The sequence below is a fragment of the Enhydra lutris genome, unplaced genomic scaffold (genome assembly GCF_002288905.1).
Source record: "Enhydra lutris kenyoni isolate GAN:26980312 unplaced genomic scaffold, ASM228890v2 scaffoldscaffold91, whole genome shotgun sequence".
NCBI classification, from domain to species: Eukaryota; Metazoa; Chordata; class Mammalia; order Carnivora; family Mustelidae; genus Enhydra; species Enhydra lutris.
This window is the reverse complement of record NW_019154175.1, coordinates 99,980-114,122: the sequence shown is the minus strand read 5'-3', so window position 1 is coordinate 114,122 and position 14,143 is coordinate 99,980.

The following is a 14,143-nucleotide window of genomic DNA, read 5'->3' as shown; positions in this document are numbered from 1 at the left end:
CTAATGATAACTCTCGGTTGGGTTTCAGGCTTCTGTCCCCAGGGGCCTGTCCCCTGAGCCCTCCTGATTGAGGACCCAGGAGATACACCCAAGGAGTCTTCCTGCAACCCAGGAGGAGATCATGCCATTCAGAGCTGCACAAAACCCTCAGACTGGGAGAAACCCACATGCCTCCCTGAGGACACCACCACCTTTGGCAGTGTCCCCTGGCCACACCCAGAGCCTGACGAGCCACCTGACTCCTGTCCTCAACTTAGCACCCCATGGATCCTGCCTGAGCATAGCAGATTTGGCCTGCTATGCCCCTAGTTCCTAACCCTAACCCTAGGTTGTGTTTTCTGGCTTCTGTACCCAGAGACCTGGCTGTGAATCCCTCCAGATTGGGGACCCCTGAACCACACACCAGGACTCCACCTGCCACCCAGGAGGAAACCACATCATTTGAGCTGCGCAAAACCCTCAGAGCAGGAGAAACCTGCATGCCTCCCCTGAGGCCACCTCCACATTTGGAGCCCCACCGAGCCACAAAGATGGAGTCTGATGCTCAGCCAGGCCCCCTCCCTCAACTCTGCCTCCCAGAAAGATCCCCTGGGTGGGGACCCTCAGGGGAGCTGCATCATCCTGGCCCTTGTTTCCAGATGGTCGGGACACCCACCTAGCCAGAAAGTGCTCTAGACAGCAGGTACCAGAGCAGCCTGAATCGTCAACCAACACCGGCCAATTCTCACAAGTTTTCTGCCCAAATTGATATTGACTTGGGCAGAAAGCTCGTGAGAATTGGCCGGGAATCCCCTGGCTAACTTGAATCCAGTGGTGGGGGTCTGGCAGGGTCTCCTCCTGGGCCTGACCTGGGGTCCCAAATTGTTGCAGCCAGAACCTTGTGAGAAAGTCCACTACAAGCCAGGCGCACGTGTGGCCAACCACTTCCTCTACTCAGCCCCCCCGGGTTACCCGTCCCAGCACTGGCAGATTGGGCCTGCTATGCCCTAGGCCCTCATCCTAACCCTCGGCTGGGTTTTCAGGCTTCTATCCCCAAGGGGCTGTCCCCTGAGCTCTCCACATTGGAGAGGCTGGAACCACAGCCCAGGAGTCCGCCTGCCACCGAGGAGGAAACCCCGTCTAAGGGATCAGCTGCGCAGATCCCTTAGACGGGGAGAAACCCGCATGCCTCCCCAAGGCCATCCCCACATTCAGCAGCTTCCACTGGCCACAGACTCAGAGCATGATGCGCTTCCTGATCCACGTCCTTGACTCAGACCTGAGGGAGCCCACCTCAGTGCCAGCAGATCTGGCCTTCCATGCCACTAGGCCCTAACCATAACCCTACATGGTGTGGCCAGGCTTTTGTTCCCAGAGGCCTGGCCCAAAGTGCGCCAAACTGGGGACCCCTGAGACTCAGGCTGGACCTCCGACATCCACCTAGGGTAAAATGGTGCCATTTGGAACTGCGCCGAACCCTCAGAGAGGGAGAATTCTATATGCCCCACTAAAGCCACCCCCAAAATTGGCAGCCCCCCTGGCCAGAAACCTGGATCTGGTGTGCCACTGGATGCATGCCCACAACTCAGCCCCAGGGGGAGCCCGCCTCAGCACCCACAGATCAGGCATGCCGTGCCCCTAGGCCCTAACCCTAACCCTATGTGGGATATGCAGGCTTCCATGCCCAAAGGTGTGTGCCCCAAACCTGCTAGATTAAGGATCCCTGAGACTCACCCCAGGACTCCACCTGCTGCCCAGAGTGAAATGGTGCTGTTTGGAGTTGGGCAGAACCCTCAGAGCAGGAGAAACCTGCATGTTACCTAAGGCACCCCCAGGTTCTGTGGTGCCCCAGACACAAACCTGGCATCTGTCATGCCACCTGGTGCCTGCCCTCAACTCAGCCCACCAGGGAGCCTGCCTCAGCACCGGCATATCGGATCTACCATGCCCCTAGGCCCTAACCCTAGTTAAGGTTTTCAGGCTTCCATCCCAAGAAGCCTGGCCTCCATGTCCCCTAGATTAAGGACCCCTGAGTGACACCCCAGGACTCAGCCTACCAAGCGGGAGGAAACCGTGCTGTTTGGAGCTGTGCAGAACCCTCAGAGAGGGAGAAACCTGGATGCCCCCCTACAGCCACCACCACTATTGGTGCACCCCCTGGCCACAAACACAGATTCTGGTGCACTGCTGGATGCATGCCCACAACAGCCCCAAGGGGAGCCCGCCTTAGCGCCAGCTGCTTGGGAAACCGTGAAGCCATACCATTGGAGTCTGCCTGCCACCTGCAGGAAACCAGTCCATTTGGAGCTGCACAGAACCCTCAGAGCTGGAGAAACCTGCATGCTCCCCTGAGCACTCCCCCATGTCTTACAGCCCCCGGGCTACAAACCCGAAGCCTGATGTGCCGCCTGACCCCGTCCTCAACTCAGGCCCTTGGGGAACCCACCTCAGCACCAGCAGTTCAGGCCTGCCATGTCCCTAGCTCAGCTCTCTTAAGGGACCCCTGTCAGCTCTAGGCAGACCTGGAACTCCCATGTCTGCTGCAAAGCTCTGGGATCCCTCCTTCTTCTTCTAAATTCACACTGGCCCAAGGCTTTCATGAGAAAGGGATAAGACTACCTCCTGAATGCTTAACACCTCTTTTCCTCTTCTGCCATATTTCTCTCCACTTGCCTTTGTACCTGGGCAAACTGGAAGTAACATTTCAATGAAACATGTACATGAATCTTTCATTGAGGTTTATGAGGACTCCTTATGCAATCAGAAACTAGTGTATCCTACCACAATGTGTTTGAAAATGATTATCCACAGAACAGGAGAGCGAAAGTCACTCCATTATTACCTCACTCTTCATGAAGTAGAACATGGTCTTCTTTTCTACATTGACTTCAATTCCAATTCGTTTTCATGCAGTGTTAATTCCTTCGCTTCAGGGGTAGGATTTTGTGATTTCTCACTGCATGGAACAGCCAGAGTTCATCACAAGTGCCCTTTCTAATAGCCATCACGCATTTAACCCTTCCCCCACACCCCTGCGCTCTAGCAACCCTCGGCTTGTGCTCTAAGGTTGAGTCTGTTTCTTCATTGGCCTATCTTTCTCCCCTCACTATGTTCATTTGTTTTCTTTCTGAAATTCCATAGGAGTCAAGTCATAGGCTATTGGTCTTTTCTTACTGATTTTGCTTAGATAAATCCACTCTAGATCCATCCACATCTTTGCAGATGGTAAGATTTCACTCTTTTTGAAGCTGGTTTCTATTCCATTCAGAAAAATCACTCATCAGTGAATGGACATTGGGACTCCCTCCATTGCTTCAATATGGTTGATAATGCTGCTGTAAATATCACGGTACTTGTACCCCATTGAATGTGCATTTTTGTGCCCTTTGGGGAAATACCTAGGAGGGCAATTGCTGGATCCTAGGGTTGTTCAGATTTTAGCTTTTGGAGGTACCACAATACTCTTTTCCAGAGTGGCTGCAACAGCCCGCATGCCCACCAACAGTGCAGGTGGGTTCTGTTTTAAGCAGAATATTCCCTGCCAGCAATTTCCTAAGGAGGAAATGGAAAACCTGTGGGATAACCTGACTCACCCAGTGTCAGGCAAGCAGCCACAGAAATTCACCCCAGGTTTCCTGACTCCAAGCCCCTTGAAGCCACCAGAATGCCTCTATCCAGGAGAATTCCCAAAGACTCTTTTTCTGACTTCACCATCCATGAAATTGCAGAGAAAGTACAGCATGTTCAACTATCTAGGTGGTCCATTGAGTGAAACTTTTAGAAAGTCAAGCTTCCATTCTCAATTGTACAAGGTTCCTTGGAATCATTTTGAATTTCCCCTCTGCCCGCATTGGAACTCTTTGGATGAAAAGACAAATCCATTAGGATACATCACCTTTGACAAAGGAGAAGACATCCTCCAAGTCTCTGACCACAAACAGCCACCTAACTCTGGATGCCTGACATTCCACCACAGCCTAGGCCCAGTGGAATAAACACTGTTACATGAAGGAACACATTCTATGTTCAAAACACACACCGAGTCAATCTCATCTTCCCTTTCAAATCCAAGGGATTGCCTAAGAAAGAGATGTTCCAAATATCATCATAAGCCAGAAATAAACAGAGAAAATGGGATCCCTGCCATGGGCTCCCTGCAGGGAAACTCAGGAATTCTGGCACCCACTCTAGATTGCTGACAGCTGCTTCAGTGTGACTCGGTGGTTCCACTGGAGACAAGAGAAAAGCCCAGGTGGTGTGGGGTGAAAGAGAAGTTTTACTTCCCATCTTGTGACGTTGTGCCCAATGGGCCTGCTGTTTTCTCTGAATGCTGACATCCTGGAACAAGCTTCATGACTGACTCAGATGCTGATTTCAAAACTTCCAGGTCTTGTGGAGCCAGAGTGAAGAAGGGTTGTCAGGTGGGGATAAGCAGGCACCTCCCACCTAAAGCCTGCACACCTGCTCCGATTCCTGGGAGAAGGAGAGACACACGCTTGTTTCTTAAGTGGTCATTAACTTCCTTCTAAAGCTGACCAATGCTCTTGTCCCTTTTGGAGAAGTGAATATACTCTTCCACTCAACTCATCAGTTCCAAATGCACCAGGAGTCGGGTTTGTTTCCCACCCCCCCTTCCAGACCCCCACCGGGAAGACCCTCCTGAACCATCCTCACAGCACATTAGCAGCAAACCTGGGGAAAAGGGGCACAATGCAGAGTGGGGGCCTGGCTCCAGGGGTTGTAACCACCACTCTTGGGCCTGGGGAAACAGAGAGTCTTCAGCTCACCACTCCCTCCTGTAAAAACAAGCTGTAGTGCCTCAACTTTCAGGGTTTATCACCCAGTACCTCACCACTGCCCTCAGAGCCAACAGACTTTACGGACTCCTCTTCTGGCGTGTTACCCACTACAGCTCACACTGCCTCCAGCGGTTGCAAGCCACATTACCATGCCTGTCAGGGCAGAGCTCACCACTCCCTCCAGTGGCATGAACTGACACTGCTGGGCCTTCCAGGGTCTCTAATACAGCTCACAATGCCTCCATAGGATTAAAGTCACACTGACAGTGTCCCTCCAGATTGGGGACTTCTGAGCCACACCGCAGGACTCCGCCTGTCATATATATGTGATTATATATATACACATACATATATATCACAATGGGATACTATGCAGCTATCAAACAAAACAAAACAAAACAAAACAAAATCTTGCCATTTGCAACGATGTGATTGGGGTTAGAGGGTATTATGCTAAGCGAAATAAGTCAATCAGAGGAAGACAACTATCATATGATCTAACTGATATGAGGAATTTGAGAAAAAAGACACAGAGGAATATATATATATATATATATGTATATATATATATATATATATGATGTTATATATATAACATCTTCCTTATCCATTCATCTGTTGTTGGACATCTAGGCTCTTTCCAAAGTTTGGCTATTGTGGATATTGCTGCTATAAACATTCAGGTGCACGTGCTACTTCAGATCACTACGTTTGTATCTTTAGGGTAAATACCCAGTAGTGCAATTGCTGGGTCATAGGGTAGCTCTATTTTCAACTTTTTGAGGAACCTCCATAATGTTTTCCAGAGTGGCTGCACCAGCTTGCATTCCCACCAACATTGTAGCAGGGTTTGCCTTTTTCTACATCCTCACCAATACCTGTTGTTTTCTGACTTCTTAATTTTATCCATTCTGACTGGCGTGAGGTGGTTCCTTACTGTGGTTTTGATTTGTATTTCCCTGAAGCCGAGTGATGTTGAACACTTTCTCATGTGTCTGTTGGCTATTGGGATGTCTTTGCAGAAAAGTCTGTTTATGCCTTTTGCTGATTTTTTGATTGGATTATTTGTTCTTTGGGTGTTGAGTTTGATAAGTTCATTATAAATTTTAGATAGTAGCCCTTTATCTGATATGTCACTTGCACATACCTTCTCCCATTCTGTCAGTAGTCTTTTGGTTTTTCTGGCTGTTTCCTTTGCTGTGCGAAAGCTTTCAATCTTGATGAAGTCCCAATAGTTCATTCTTGCCTTTGCTTCCCTTGCCTTTGGCAATGTTTCTAGGAGGAATTTGCTGTGGCTGAGGTCAAAGACGTTGCTGCCTGTGTTCTCCCCTAGGACTTTGATGCATTCCTGTCTCACACTGAGGCCTTTCATCCATTTTGAGTCTCTTTTTGTGTGTGGTGTAAGAAATGGTCTACTTCCATTCTCCTGCATGTGGCTGTCCGATTTTCTCAACACCATTTGTTGAACAGACTGTCTTTTTTCCATTGGATATTCTTCCTGCTTTGTCAAAGATTAGTTGACGATAGGGTTGAGGGTCCATTTCTGGGCTCTCTATTCTGTTTCATTGATCTATGTGTCTGTTTTTGTGCCGGTACCATACTGTCTTGATGATCAGCTTTGTAATAGAGTTTGAAGTCTGGAATTGTGATGCCACCAACTTTGGCTTTCTTTTTCAACGTTTGTCTAGCTATTCAGGGTCTTTTTTGGTTCACTATAAATTTTAGGATTATTTGTGCTATGTTTTTGAAAATTTTTGATGGTATTTTGATAGGGATTGTATAAATGTGTAGATTGCTCTATGTAGCATAGACATATTTACCATATTTGTTCTTCCAGTCCATGAGCATGGAACATTTTTCCATTTCTTCATGTCTTCCTCAATTTCTTTCATGAGTGTTTTATAGTTCTCTAAGTACAGATTCTTTTCTCTTTGGTTAGTTTATTCCTAGGTATCTTATGGTTTGGGGTGCAATTGTAAATGGGATTCACTCCTTAATTTCTCTTTCTTCTGTCTTGTTGTTGGATTATAGAAGTGCAACTGATTTCTGTGCATTGATTTTGTATCCTGACACTTTACTGAATTCCTGTATGAGTTCTAGCAGTTTTGGAGTGGAGTCTTTTGGGTTTCCCACATAAAGTATCTTCTCATCTGCAAAGAGTGAGGCTTTGACTTCTTCTTTGTTGATTCAGAAGCATTTTATTTCTTTTTGTTGTCTGAATGCTAAGGCTAAGACTTCTAGCACTGTGTTGAATAGCAGTGATATTGATAGTGGACATCCCTGCCATTTTCCTTACCTTAGGCGAAAAGTTCTCAGTTTTTCCCCATTGAGAATGGTATTTGCTGTATTTGCTGTGAGCTTTTCATAGATGGCTTTTATGATATTGAGGTATATACCCTCTATCCCTACGCTGTGAAGAGTTTTGATCAAGAAAGGATTCTGTACTTTGTCAAATGTTTTTTCAGAATCTATTGAGAGTATCATATGGTTCTTGTTCTTTCTTTTATTAATGTATTGTATCACATTGATTGCTTTGTGGATGTTGAACCAACCTTGCAGCCCAGTAATAAGTCCCTCTTGGTCATGGTGAATAATACTCTGAAAGTACTGTCGGATTCTACTAGCTAGTAATTTGGTGAGAATTTTTACATCCATGTTCATCTGAGATATTGGTCTGAAATTCTCCCTTTTTGCTGGGGTCTTTGTCTGGTTTTGGGATGAAAGCAATGCTGGCCTCATAAAATGAGTTTGGAAGTTTTCCTTCTGTTTCTATTTTTTGTAACAGTTTCAGAAGAATAGGTATTATTTCTTCTTTGAATGTTTGATAGCATTCTCCTGGGAAGCCATCTCGCCTTGGACTTTTATTTGTAAGGAGATTTTTGATTGCTGCTTCAATTTCCTTACTGGTTATAAGTCTTTTCAGGTTTTCTATTTCTTCCTGGTTCAGTTTTGCTGGTTTATACATCTCTAGGAATGCATCCATTTCTTCCAGATTGTCTAATTTGCTGGTGTATAGTTGCTCATAATATGTTCTTACAATTGTTTGTAAGAATAAGTTTGTAATTGTTTCTTTGGTGTTGGTGGTTGATCTCTCCTCTTTCATTCATGATTTTATTGATTTTGGAAGAGACCTAAAACTGGGGGAAAAGGAAAGGGGAAAAAGAATATAGATATAGATATATAGATATCAATAATCAGCCTTGTGAATAGAACAGAGCCACACACTTGATTTTGGTTGTATTTTGGTTGGTTAGAAGAAACTGGCTCTTTGTTTTGTTGACAGTTTCCTATGCTGCGCAGAAGCTTTTGATCTTGATGAAGACCCAAAAGTTCATTTTTGCTTTTGTTTCTTTTGTCTTTGGAGATGTGTCTTGAAAGAAGTTGCTGTCCAATGTTGAAGAAGTTACTATCTATGTTCTCCTCTAGGATCTTGATAGATTCCTGCCTCACATTGAGGCCTTTCACTCATTTCAAGTTTATCTTTGTGTATAGTGAGAGAGAATGGTTGAGTTTTATTCTTCTATATATAGCTGTCTAGTTTTCCCAGCACCATTTATTGAAGAGACTCTCTTTTTTCCACCGGATATTTTTTCCTGCTTTGTAGAAGATTTTTTGACCATAGAGTTGCAGGTCCATACCTGGACTCTCTACTCTGTTCCATTGGTCTATGTGTCTATTTTGTGCCAGTACCATGGTGTCTTGGTGATCACAGCATTGTAGTAAAGTTTGAAATCAGGCAATGTGATGCCCCCAGCTTTGTTTTTCTTTTTGAACATTTTCTTAGCGATTCGGGTTTCTGGTTCTGTACAAATTTTGGGTTGTTTGCTCCAACACTTTGAAGAATGTTGGTGGAATTTTGATCAGGATGGCATTGAAAGTATAGATTGCTAGAAAGAGGCAACCCTTTGTTGGAGAAATAGGAGAAGATATTCGCAAATGACATTACAGACAAAGGGCTGATATCCAAGATCTATAAATAACTCCTCAAACTCAACACCCAAAAAACAGATACACATGTCAAAGAATGGGCAGAAGACATGAACAGACACTTCTCCAAAGAAGACATACAAATGACTAGCAGACACATGAAAAAATGTTCATCATCACTAGCCATCAGGGAAATTCAAGTCAAAACCACACTGAGATACCAGCATACACCAGTTAAAATGGCCAAAATCAACAGTACAGGAAACAACAATTTGTGGAGAAAAGCGAACACTCTTACACTGTTGGTGGGACTGCAAGTTGGTGCAGCCACTTTGGAAAACAGCATGGAGATTTCTGAATAAATTAAAAATAGAGGTACCCTATGAGCCTGCAATCGCACTACTGGGTATTTACTCCAAAGATACAGATGTAATGAAAAGAAAGGACATCTGTACCCCAATGTTCATAGCAACAATGTCCACAATTGCCAGACTGGGGAAAGAGCTGAAATGCCCTAAATTTTAGCAGCCTCCCAATCTCTAGCACCAGAGGAGCTGAGAGCTTGGGATCCTCCTCTTCAGTGAGCCCTCAGAGAAAAGCAGTCAATCACTCCTGTCTCCTTGGTCTCCTGTTGTGTTCCATGCTCATCCAGCCTGTGACTGAGTATTTCTATCTCCAACATATGGGCGCATTTGGAGTCTTCAAACCCAGCAGATTCCTGCAGCGTGCTTCTGTGCAGCTCCTTCCAGTGGAGCAAGGGGTAAGCCTCCCTGGATCTGGCACTATGGGGTCCCTGCTTGAAGAGTAGTGGCTTGACAGTTTATGGCCACTCTGAGCTGAGCTGAAAGCCAACTCCTCAGTGCCATCTTTGCAGCTGGCTTCCCTGCTCTGATACCCGGGAGCTCTGTCATACTCAGGCACCCCCAGCATTTCTGTGACTCCTAGGGTCCTGAGACCTCACTGTCCCAGTGAGGATTCTATGCCTTGCTTAGCCACTGGAGCAACGTCCCTCCACAGAGCAGACTTCTAAAAGTTTTGGTTTTGTGCTCTGCTGTTCTATCACTTGCCAGTAGCCGGCTGATGGAGCTTCACCTGCGTGGTCAATTTTCCCAAATATCGCCTTGGATTCACTTCTCTGCATCTCTGACCTTCCAGAAAGTGGTTGTTTTTTTCTGTTCATAGAGTTGCTGCTCTTCTTTTCTTCAATCTCCTGTTGAGTTTGTAGGGGTTCAGAATGATCTCATTACTATCTAGCTGAATTCCTGGGACCAGATGAAATTAGGTCTCCTACTCCTCCACCATCTTCCTCCTCCATCGAATTTTTTTCCGAATCTACTGGGAGGACCATGTGGTTCTTCTTTCTTCCCTTATTTATGTGTTCTATCAGATTGATTGTTTTGAAAATGTTGAACCAAACTTTGCCTCCCAGTGATAAATCCCACCTGGTCATGATGGATAATCCTTTTAATGTACTGTTGGATGTATTAGCTAGGATCTTGTTGAGAATCTTGGCATCCACATTCATCAAGGATATTGGTCTGAAATTCTCTTTGTTATGGGGTCTTTGCCTGGTTTGGGAATCAAGGTAATGATTAAAAGAGTCTGGAAGTTTTCCTGCTGTTTCTATTTTTTGAAACAGCTTTAGGAGAATAGGTATTTCTTCTTTGAATGTTTGGTAGAATTCCCCAGGGAATCCATCAGGGCCTGGGCTCTTATTTGTTTTGGGGGACATTTTTAATCACTGCTTCCATCTCATAACAGGTTATTGGTCTATTCTGTTTGTCAATTTCTTCCTATTTCAGTCTTGGTAGTTTATATGTATCCAGGAATGCATCCATTTCTTCTAGGTTGCTTAACTTATTGTCATATAATTGTTGATGATAATTTCTGATGATTGTATTTATTTCTTTGGTATTGGTCATGATCTCTCCCCTTTCATTCATAATTTTATTAGGGTCCTTTCTATTTTCTTCTGGGTTAGTCTGGGCAGTGGTTTGTTGCTCTTATTAATTCTTTCAGAGAACCAGCTTCTAGTACCTTGGATGTGTTCTACTGTATTTCTGGTTTCTAATTAATTGATCTCTGCTCTAATCTCAATTATTTCCCTTATTGTGCATTTGTTAGGTTTAATTTGTTGTTGATTTTCCAGATCCTTAAGATGTGAGGATAGTTTGTGTATTCAGGATTTTTCAATTTTTTTGAATGAGGCTTGGATACCTATGTATTTCTCCCTTAAGATCATCTTTGCCATGTTCTATAGGTTTTAGATTACTGCATCTTCATTCTAATCAGTTTCCATGAGCTGATTAAGTTCTTTGATTTCCTGATTGGCTCAAACATTCTTGAGCAGGATGGTCTTTAGCTTCCAAGTGTTTGAGTTTCTTCCAAACTTTTTCTTGTGGTTGAATTCCAGTTTCATACCATTGTAGTCTGAGAATATGCAGGGAATAATCTCAGTCTTTTGGTATTGGTTGAGACCTGATTTGAGGTCTCTGATTTGAGACCTTATGAGGTGTATTCTGGAGAAGGTCCATGCGTGCTTGAGAAGAGTGAGTATTCTGTTGTTTTAGGGTGGAATGTTCTGTATATATCTCTGAGGTCCATCTGGTCTGGTGTGTCATTCAAAGCTTCAAAGCTCTTGTTTCTTTGTTGATTTTCTGATTAGTTGATCTATCTATTGCTGAGAGTGGCGTGTTAAGGACTCCTACAATTGATGTATTATTACCAATAAGTCTCTTTATTTTGGTTAATAGTTGGCTTATGTAGTTGGCTGCTGCCAGTTTGGGGGTATAGATATCTATGATTGTTAAATTCTCTTGTTGGATAGACCCTTTAAGAATGATATAGTATCCTTCTGTATCTCTGACTACAGTCTTTGGCTTAAAATCTAATTTGTCAGATATGAGAATTGCTACCTTGGCTTCCTTTTCAGGTCCATTGGAATGAAATATAGTTCTGCATCCCTTCACTTTTAGTCTGAATGTATCTTTAGTTTCAAAATGAGTCTCTTGTAGACAGTATATGGATGGGTCCTCTCTTTATATCCAGTCTGCAGCCCTGTGTCATTTTATGGGAGCATTTGGGCCATTCATGTTAAGAGTGATTATGGGTAGATAAGATTTTACTGTCATCATGTTGCCTGTGAAGTCCTTGTTTCTATATCACTTTTGTATCTGTATCTGTCCTGTGTCACTCTTGGGGTCTTTCTACTTTTATAGAACACCCCCTTAATATTTTTTAAAAGATCTTATTTATTTATTTGACAGAAAGATAGAGAGAGCACAAGTAGACAGAGTGGCAGGCAGAGGGAGAGGGATAAGTAGGCTCTTCACTGAGCAGGGAGCCTGATATGGGGTTCGATTCCAGGATCCTGGGATCATGACCTGAGCCAAAGGCAGCTACTTAACCAACTGAGCCACCCAGGTACCCCATAGAAACCCCCCTTAATATCTCTTGCATGGCCAAATTAGTGGTCACATATTCTTTTAGTCTCTGTCAGTGCTGGATGTTTCTTATCTCTCCATTTATTCTGAATGACAGCCTTGCCAGAAAAAGAATTCTTGGCTGCATGTTCTTCTCATTTAGTGCCCTGAATATGTCTTGCCAACCCTTTCTGGCTTGTTAGGTCTCTGTGGACCACAGGTCTGGCGTTATTCTGATGTTTCTCCCTCTGTATGTAAGGAATCTCTTCCCTCTAACTGTCCTTAAAATGGTTTCCTTGGTTCTAAGATTTCTGAGTTTTACTATTACATGCCTGGGGGTTGATCTGCCTTCATTGATCTTAGAGGGATGTCCTCTGTGCCTCTAGGACAAGATTACATGTTTTATTCCCTAGATTAGGGATGTTCTCAACTACAATTTGGTCAAATATATCTTCTAGTCCTCTCTCTCTCTTTCTCTCTCTCTCTCCACTCCCTTCACGGACCCCAATAATTATGACCCTGGAAAGTTTCATGGCATCATTTATTTCTCTAATTCTATTTTCATGGATTTTAACTGTTTGTTCCAGTCCTCCTCCTGCTCCTTCTGTTCTATCAGTTCGTCTTCAAGGTCACTAATTCCTTCTTCTGCCTCATTTACTCTATTAGACTTCCTAGATTAGATTGTATCTCATTGATAGCATTTCTAAGTTCTGTCAGATCTGCTCTCACTACTGCCCTTAACGAATCTATGGTGCCATTAATAGATTATTACATATTCTAGATAGAAGTCCTTTGTCAGATATGTCATTTGTAAATATGTTCACCTACTCTATAGCTTGTCATTTCATGCTCCAAACAGGATCATTAGTAAAACAGAAGGTTTTAATCTTGATAAAGTCCTGTGTTATAACTTAAATCCTGCTTTATTGTCCTGTATAAAAATGCATCAAAATCTACCCTTGGACAATGGTTAATGTATTTCTGTAACACATTTTCTCACAGTTCTGTAGGGTAGAAGTACAACATAAGGCACCAGTGTGGTCAGGTTCTGGGGAAAACCATCTTACTGGACGTTTGTCTATGGACAACTTCTGGCTGTGTGCTAACATAACCTCTCTTTGTATGTGTGCATGGAGAGAGCAAGCTCTCTGGTGTCTCTTCTCATAAGCATGCCAACCACATAATGAGAGTCCTAACCCTACTGTTCTGTTCATTTATTTTCTTTTCCTTTTCTTGTCTTTTCTTTCTTTCCTGCCTTTTTTTTAGTCTATTTTCTCTCCATTGTTCAGATTCAGTATTTCTGTTGTTCTACCTTCAATTTACTGGCTTTCCCTCTGTCACCATCATTGTCCTATTGAGCCCATTTAATGGGTGGTAAAAAATTTTGGTTACTATATTTTTCAGTTCTAATTACTTTTTAAATTCTTCTTTTTATATTTGCTTCTGTCTTGAGACTTACTTTCATTGGTTTAAAGCACGACTGCAATTTCTTGATGAAGGTTCTTTTCAAAGGATAGTTCTTTTCAAATCCATTGGGTATCCCAACATAGGTCATCATTGGATATGGTCTTTGGATTGTGTAGCATGTTCAGGATGACGTTTTTCTGGATTTTAGCATGGTGGATATTCTTAGTTATACATCTTGCATATTTGGGGTGTTATGTCCTGAGACTGGATTTTCTTCAATCTGGTTTGTGAGAGTACATGGTGGCTATACAAGAGTGTGGCTAACAATGGCAGCCCCTGCTATGTGCCCAAACCAGAAGGAGCACACCAAAGCTGGGCCAGAAACAGCTTAAAGCTATAGTGCAACCTGCGTGGAAAGTCACATCTTGGTGGCTTTCTTCCCTGCAGACAGAGATGAGGGCATATGCAAGCTAAAAACATGTTGTCTGCTGAATTCATTTCTGAGGATGGACTCATGAGGACTTTGTAAATGTCCAAAGTCTACTTGGGAGTGGGAAGTTTTCAAGAAAAGTGTGTTCTGTGTATTGACATCATTTTTTTTTTTTGGTA